The following is a 6,748-nucleotide window of genomic DNA, read 5'->3' on the forward strand; positions in this document are numbered from 1 at the left end:
ATGCCCCTTTTAGAGAAATTAAAAAAAAATCCCTTGTTATAAGAGGGACAGTGGAGTTGGTGATTTGGGGCACAGTTCTAGTCCACAGTGGAGACATTTTAAGGCACAGAGCATCTATAAATACCCGCAAACACCCGTGTAAACTCTTATGCACAGGCTTTTGTCCCGTGTGAAGAAGAAAGCATGCTCTCCCATTTTTACAACATCACTGGGACACATGGAGAGCCCACGCCTAAATAAGCTGCTTCATTCACTAGGGAAAGACATAAATGACTTTTTCTCCACGGGGATCAATTTGAACTGCAAATGATGAATGTGGTAACAGCTGAGGGAAGTCAGAATTGGCACTACCAGATACAACCACTGATTAATGAGCTGCTGTGAACCAAAATGGTCAAGCAGCATTCAAAATAGGTCTACAAGCCCTATAATTCAATTTAAGTGGAAAAACTTTTAAAAGCCCAAACCATCTTACAGTTTTCACTGCACTCACATAAAGAAATGTTGAGTTTAATGTGGAAATAAACTATATCTACATTTAAAAGTCATTATGCTCAGAGGAGAGAGAACGGTATGATAATAGAGTACTGGCAAGGGCAACTTTTCTCTGTATAAATTTATATTCCTACATTTTCCATTGGCTCATGTCCTTCTGGATTTCCTATAACCCATCAATTCTTTAATATATTGATTTGTATTTATTTATTGAGTAGCTACCATATTAAAGATATAATGTCGTGTCCACAGAGATCACTTGTGGACAGTTCTGGCCTTCCTTGAGCTTAGAGTCTAATAGGAGAGTGAGGTAACACAAAGGATTAGATTTCCAAATCAAACTCACATGAATCAGGCATCTTACCGAATATCAAGCTTTATGAATAAGGCAAGGATCCGAGCTCTCAGGAAGCACAGACAAAGCAGAGGGAGGTCGAGATTATCCCATGTGACTCCCCAGGTCCTTCCTCCCACACTCGATGTGTGCTTTCTGGACAGTGTAGATAAAGTCTCTAAGTGACAGTCATGGATCAGCTTACATAGCAGGGATTATTTCATAACCAAGAAAACTATTGCTTATAAGACCCTCTCCAGGGAACAATGCTTCATGATCCATAAATTCCAGCTATGTTTCCCTAAACAAATCAAAGACATCCTGTTAAGAGCAATCCACAGAAAAAGTCTCCTCCTAGAAAATGCCATTAGTCTATTTCCTAGAGGTCCAGTTATTGTGTTGACAAAGAGATTCAATAAGGTCACCTGCCTTCTTTTCTTTCCCTTAAGGGTAATTCTCCACCTCCTCCCCCCAAGTAATGGCCAAAGAAAAATGGATCATGGACCAGTTGCTTCAACTTCTTCTACTTCCTCAACCCAAACATCTACAAGACTCAACGGAAATCAGTTACTGTTATAAGATGTCAGGTGACTGGCATTGAATCAGAGGATGGCAGAGCATAGAAAATTCTACTATCTGGGACAGTTCATCATGTACACGTTCAATTATCTGAAATTATAGTTTCAACCTATGACCAACACACCCAGGGATCCTAGAGACCACTTGTGTCCATTCTTTGAAGACTGAACCAACCAAACGAAGATATGAAGGACAGTGATAAAATGAGATCATCACTGTGTGAAATACTCAGTCCAGTACCTGGAGCTAATGAAGAGGAGCTGGTATTATTAATATAAGTGGCAGGGCCAGAATTAGATCACTGTTTGCCTGGCATCAGTTCAAGTCCCTTTCCACTATGATGTCCATATCCAAGCCATAGTTCCATCTTTCTCTCATGGAATACACAAGCACAGGGGAGAGTGGGCTCTTTTCTGTGTATCACTCTCTTGATCCCAAGACACCATCCCTGCCATATACTCCATGCCTCTCAATACCTCTTTTACATAAGTGTCAGAACCATTGTTGTGAGGGCTCCTGGCTGGGGGAGTCATTCCTTGACTGCTTCTGAATAGAAACTGAGATGTAGAGGAAATGGAAGAAGTAGAGACAGAGGGGGCTTTGCTTCCCAGACATCTCCTCCCAGAGGGTGCACTATGTTCAGATGGGGACAAAAAGCAAATGCAATGTTAAAGACCGAAGAATTTAGACTACACTTTTTTACTGTAAAATGACCCTGTCATTTGTACTGATGAAATGCTTATTCCCTGAGTTTAAACAGCCAAGGGATCATACAAAGGAGATAGTCCTCTAACAATGGTGTTTCTCATTCTGAGCTGACAATCGGAATAATCTGCTAGGTCTGAAAAATACCAGTGTGCCACCTCCACTCCAGATTCACTAAATCTAAGTTACTTGGATTGGAACCCTGGACTCCGTATTTTTTAAGTGTTCAAATGACTCCAATGTGCAGTCTAATAGTCTAAGATTAAAACTAGAAAACTGTGTAATAATTTCACACACTCAATATTGTTATTGAACATAAAAAACACAGTTTAGATCTATATTAACTTCCTCTTGCTGCTGTAACAGATTATCACAAATTTAGTGGCTTCAAACAACACAAATTTATTGTCTTACAGTTTTGGAGATCAAAAGTCCAAAATGGGTCTTCCTGAATCAAAATCAAGGGGTAGGCAGGGCTGCATTTCCTCTGGCAGCCCTAAGGGAGAATGTGTCTTTTCCAGCATCTGGAAACCACCTGAATTCCTCGGCTATGGTCCCTTCCTCCACCTTCAAAACCAGCATCTGCAAAATCTCTCATTCTCTCTGCTTTCACAGTCACATTTTCTTCTCAAATGCTTCTCAGGACTCTTGTATTACCTATCCTGATAATCCAGAATAATCTCTCCATCTCAAGAGTTTTTTTTAAGATTTTATTTATTTCTTTGAGAGAGAGAGAGAGAGAGAGAGAGAACCAGCAGGGGGAGCTGCAGAGGGAGAGGGAGAAGCCCGCTCCCCACTGAGCAGAGAGCCCCATGGGGGGGATCCATCCCAGGACTCTGGGATCATGACCTGAGCTGAAGGCAGACACTTAATCCACTGAGCCACCCAGGCGCCCATCTCAAGGTCTTTAATCTCATCTGCAAAGTCTATCCTGTCCTCTAAGATAATATATTCACACATTCCTGAGATCAGCATGTGGATATCTTTGGGGATTTTTATTTTGCCCATTGCAGAATCTTTTAAGAATGGAGAAATGGTAGCAGGGGACATCACAGTGAAGTCACCTTTGGCTGAATAGTTGGGTAAATTTTAAAAATTGCTTAGACTCCGAGAATGAGACTGGCAGTCTTACCCTATCACCCAAGCAAAACAGAGAGATTTCAGGTGTGGATTCTGTGCTGATTCTCACTACTTGCTGGCTCTTTTCCTTCTTGCCACCGACCAATCTCCCCAGTAAAACTTTAGGTTTCTCTTCAGGCTACTAGACAAATGCCTTCATGTTTTTTATAGTAAGTAGATTCTGAAAAAAATTGGAAAATTATGGGTCTCCTATCTTTGTTGAGAAAAACATCATTTATCATAAAAAGAGAGGAACACAGTCAAGCAGTTGAAGTATCGCCCCTCACTTCTTTCCTTAGCTGGGACACACATGCACTTGTGGGGACACACTTACAAGTGGACATTGCCCTCTGTTGGAAATCCTTTTAAAGAAGGAGGGAGAATCTGCAGTCATTATCCCTCTTATCATCTATGAGAATAAAACCCTGCAAATAGACAGGTACCACGATGCGGAAACCTTTTCAGAAATTCTCCAGGGGGGATATCCCATTTTTGTTCACCATTTCTAATCACCCCGGGGATGATTCTTCTTCTTAAGGTCCCACCTTATACTGCTTGCAAATGCAAAAGAGATACTTTGATAGATTACAAATTGTTTTCAGTAGCTGACCTAGACATAACATCACCACTTCCTGATTATATTGATATGTGTTTCTATTATTTGCTTATTTGCGCCTCCAGAAACAATTCTTTTTTGTTGTTTTACTGTAAACAGCATTGCAAGGTCTCTGTATTAAATCATAATTATTTACCCATGCAGTTCATGCACCTTTGTCCCTGGGGAATCTGGTGACGTGAATTTACAGGAACATCAGGGAATTTCTCACCAACAGTTTCCTGTTATTGATATGCTTTTGTTTAGTTGCGATCTTTTTTTTTTTTTTTTACTCATTCGGTTTCTCAAGGGAAAAATAAATAGGCACGTGACAATGATCACAGTCGTGGGATATCATCTGGGAACCTCACGAATGTGTTTTCATCAGGGGCTGTACACTTTGGCAAGGCCAACGCTGTGGAATTGTATAGACAGACAATTGGTTATCATTCATTTGTTCCCTCAGCTTTCCCACGTGCTGCTGATAGCTATCTCAGTGAATGTGTATTGCCTCATGCAGGAGAACTTCCATAGTCTAGAAAGATCCCGTGCTAAAATAGAAAACAATTCAAAAGACTTATCAGTGAGAAATAACTGAGTTTTCTGAGTTCTAAAACACAGAAATCCAAATTGTCACCTGCCCAATAACAGTATAGTTTCATCGGTATAGATTAGAACTCTCACGAGCCAAAGTATTTGTGCCAATTAATGTGGAAAACCTTGGGTTTCTCACCTTGGGTGAGAGTTCTAATCTATACCGATGAAACTACACTGTTATTGGGCAGGTGACAATTTGGATTTCTGTGTTTTAGAACTCATGAGAATTTACAAAACTTGGAATGATCTGATATGTACAAAAGTTTTCTTATCGTCACTTAACTACCTATTTATCATGATTTTCAGGACCACTTTAATTGAAAAGCAAGAATCTTTATCATCAAAAACATTTAGGGGAACACAGCTGTTTTTATAAATCCTCTTTTCTATATCAATATGCCTACAAAACAGGAGATGAAGACTGACATCAGCAAACCTTTCCAGAACTGTACTGTCCAATACTGTGGCCACTAGCCACTTGTGGCTACTTAAATTTAAGGTAGCCAAAATTAAATAACAGTAAAAATTGAGTTTCTTCACCACACTAGCCATGTTTCAGCTACTTAATAGCCTCATGCAGCTAGAGGCTCTCTTCTAAAAAACATACATTATTGAACATTTCTCTCATGGGGCAACAAATTTCCAAGATGGGATTCAACTGGAATTAAAATCCAATAACTAGAAAGTTAGTACCTTTTGAGATGAACATATACTATTGGAAGCTGCAGCTAAGCTTCAAACTTAGGTTTGAACCCTTTCCACTTTTATATTTCCTGTGACTGAAGTGGCCTTTTTTTTAAAAAAAAAAAAGATCTTATTTATTCATTTGACAGTGAGAAACACAGTGAGAGAGAGAACACAAGCATGGGGAGTGTGAGAGGGAGAAGCAGGCTTCCTGCTGAGCAGGGAGCCCTATGCGAGACTCGATCCCAGGACCCTGGGACACGACCTGAGCCGAAGGCAGCCTCTTAACCCACTGAGCCACCCAGGCGCCCCTGAAGTGGCCTTTTTTTTTTTTTTTAAAGATTTCATCTATTCATTTGAGAGAGAGACAGTGAGAGAGAGCATGAGCGAGGAGAAGGTCAGAGAGAGAAGCGGACTCCCTGTGGAGCCGGGAGCCCGATGCAGGACTCGATCCCGGGACTCCAGGATCATGACCTGAGCCGAAGGCAGTCGTCCAACCAACTGAGCCACCCAGGCGTCCCATGAAGTGGCCTTTTAAACTCAACGTCTCTACATTCCTCGGGCTTTCTCAGTTTTCCTTCATTTTGGAAGCAAGTTAATAAGGGATATAGATCTGGTAAACCTGAAAAATGAATCAGGAATATTAAAAAAGGATTGCAAAGCAATATTGTGTCCTGGGGTCCAAGTGCTTACTGTGGTCAGCTGCCCATCTGCCGGCTGCTTCTCCATTCCCCCACTCCACCCCACCTTTGAGCAACAAACTTAAGTGCACAGCTAGGTGGACATCAAAGCCTGTAAATACAGAAGTCAGTTGTTTGAAAATTAACCTTTGTGATCTGTTTGCATTTCACACGGAGCCCTTTCCCTCTAGGGTCTCTCAAAGTTTATTACCCATCTCCCCACTCCCAGGTTCCCCTCCAACCTGTTGATCCCTTACATATGCTAAAGAGAAAAATGAGGGAAAAGCCTCCAGTTCAGATTTTCAGTCCTTGTGCTTTCTGACCTTGAGCTTTATGACCTTGGGCAAATGACATCTCCTTTCCGAGCCATAACTTCCTCCTTCTGCAAAATGAGGGCTGGTCTACAGGTTGCTGTGAAGGCTGCATGGGATGACAGGTGTGATGATGGCATATGAGCACAGAGCGCACCATGATTGCAAGGGGCTGTCGTCGCTAGTTAGTTCTTGTATCTCTGGCCTTATGTGAGGTTCTGAAGGCCATAGCACCTAGAAGTCACATGGAAAGAAAACCGAACCACTGATTTTCTCAATGTATAGAAAGTCCCAGGAACTGGACATGTCAACTCATTGTCAACTCTAAGATGTTTGACCAACATTTTTCACCTTGTTCTAGACGTATGTGAATCAATGCTCAACATTAAAATGCTTGTCCAAGTCCCCACAAGTCTTGACTGGTAAGGGCTGCTGGACATCGTACAATGAAGTTCCTTATTAGAAACTAATGTAGTCTAATTTATACGATCTTATTTAACTCTCCTAATCTGGGCATTATTTTCGAAGTAACATAAACATAAGCATCACAGAATAAACAAAATCACTGTGTAATGAGAATGAAGGGGAAGCCTCTCTCCAAATAGAGCATTGATAATTCATACACAGTTGATTCTGTTTTCCCACTGAA

The sequence above is a fragment of the Lutra lutra genome, chromosome 5 (genome assembly GCF_902655055.1).
Source record: "Lutra lutra chromosome 5, mLutLut1.2, whole genome shotgun sequence".
In the NCBI taxonomy this organism is placed as follows: Eukaryota; Metazoa; Chordata; class Mammalia; order Carnivora; family Mustelidae; genus Lutra; species Lutra lutra.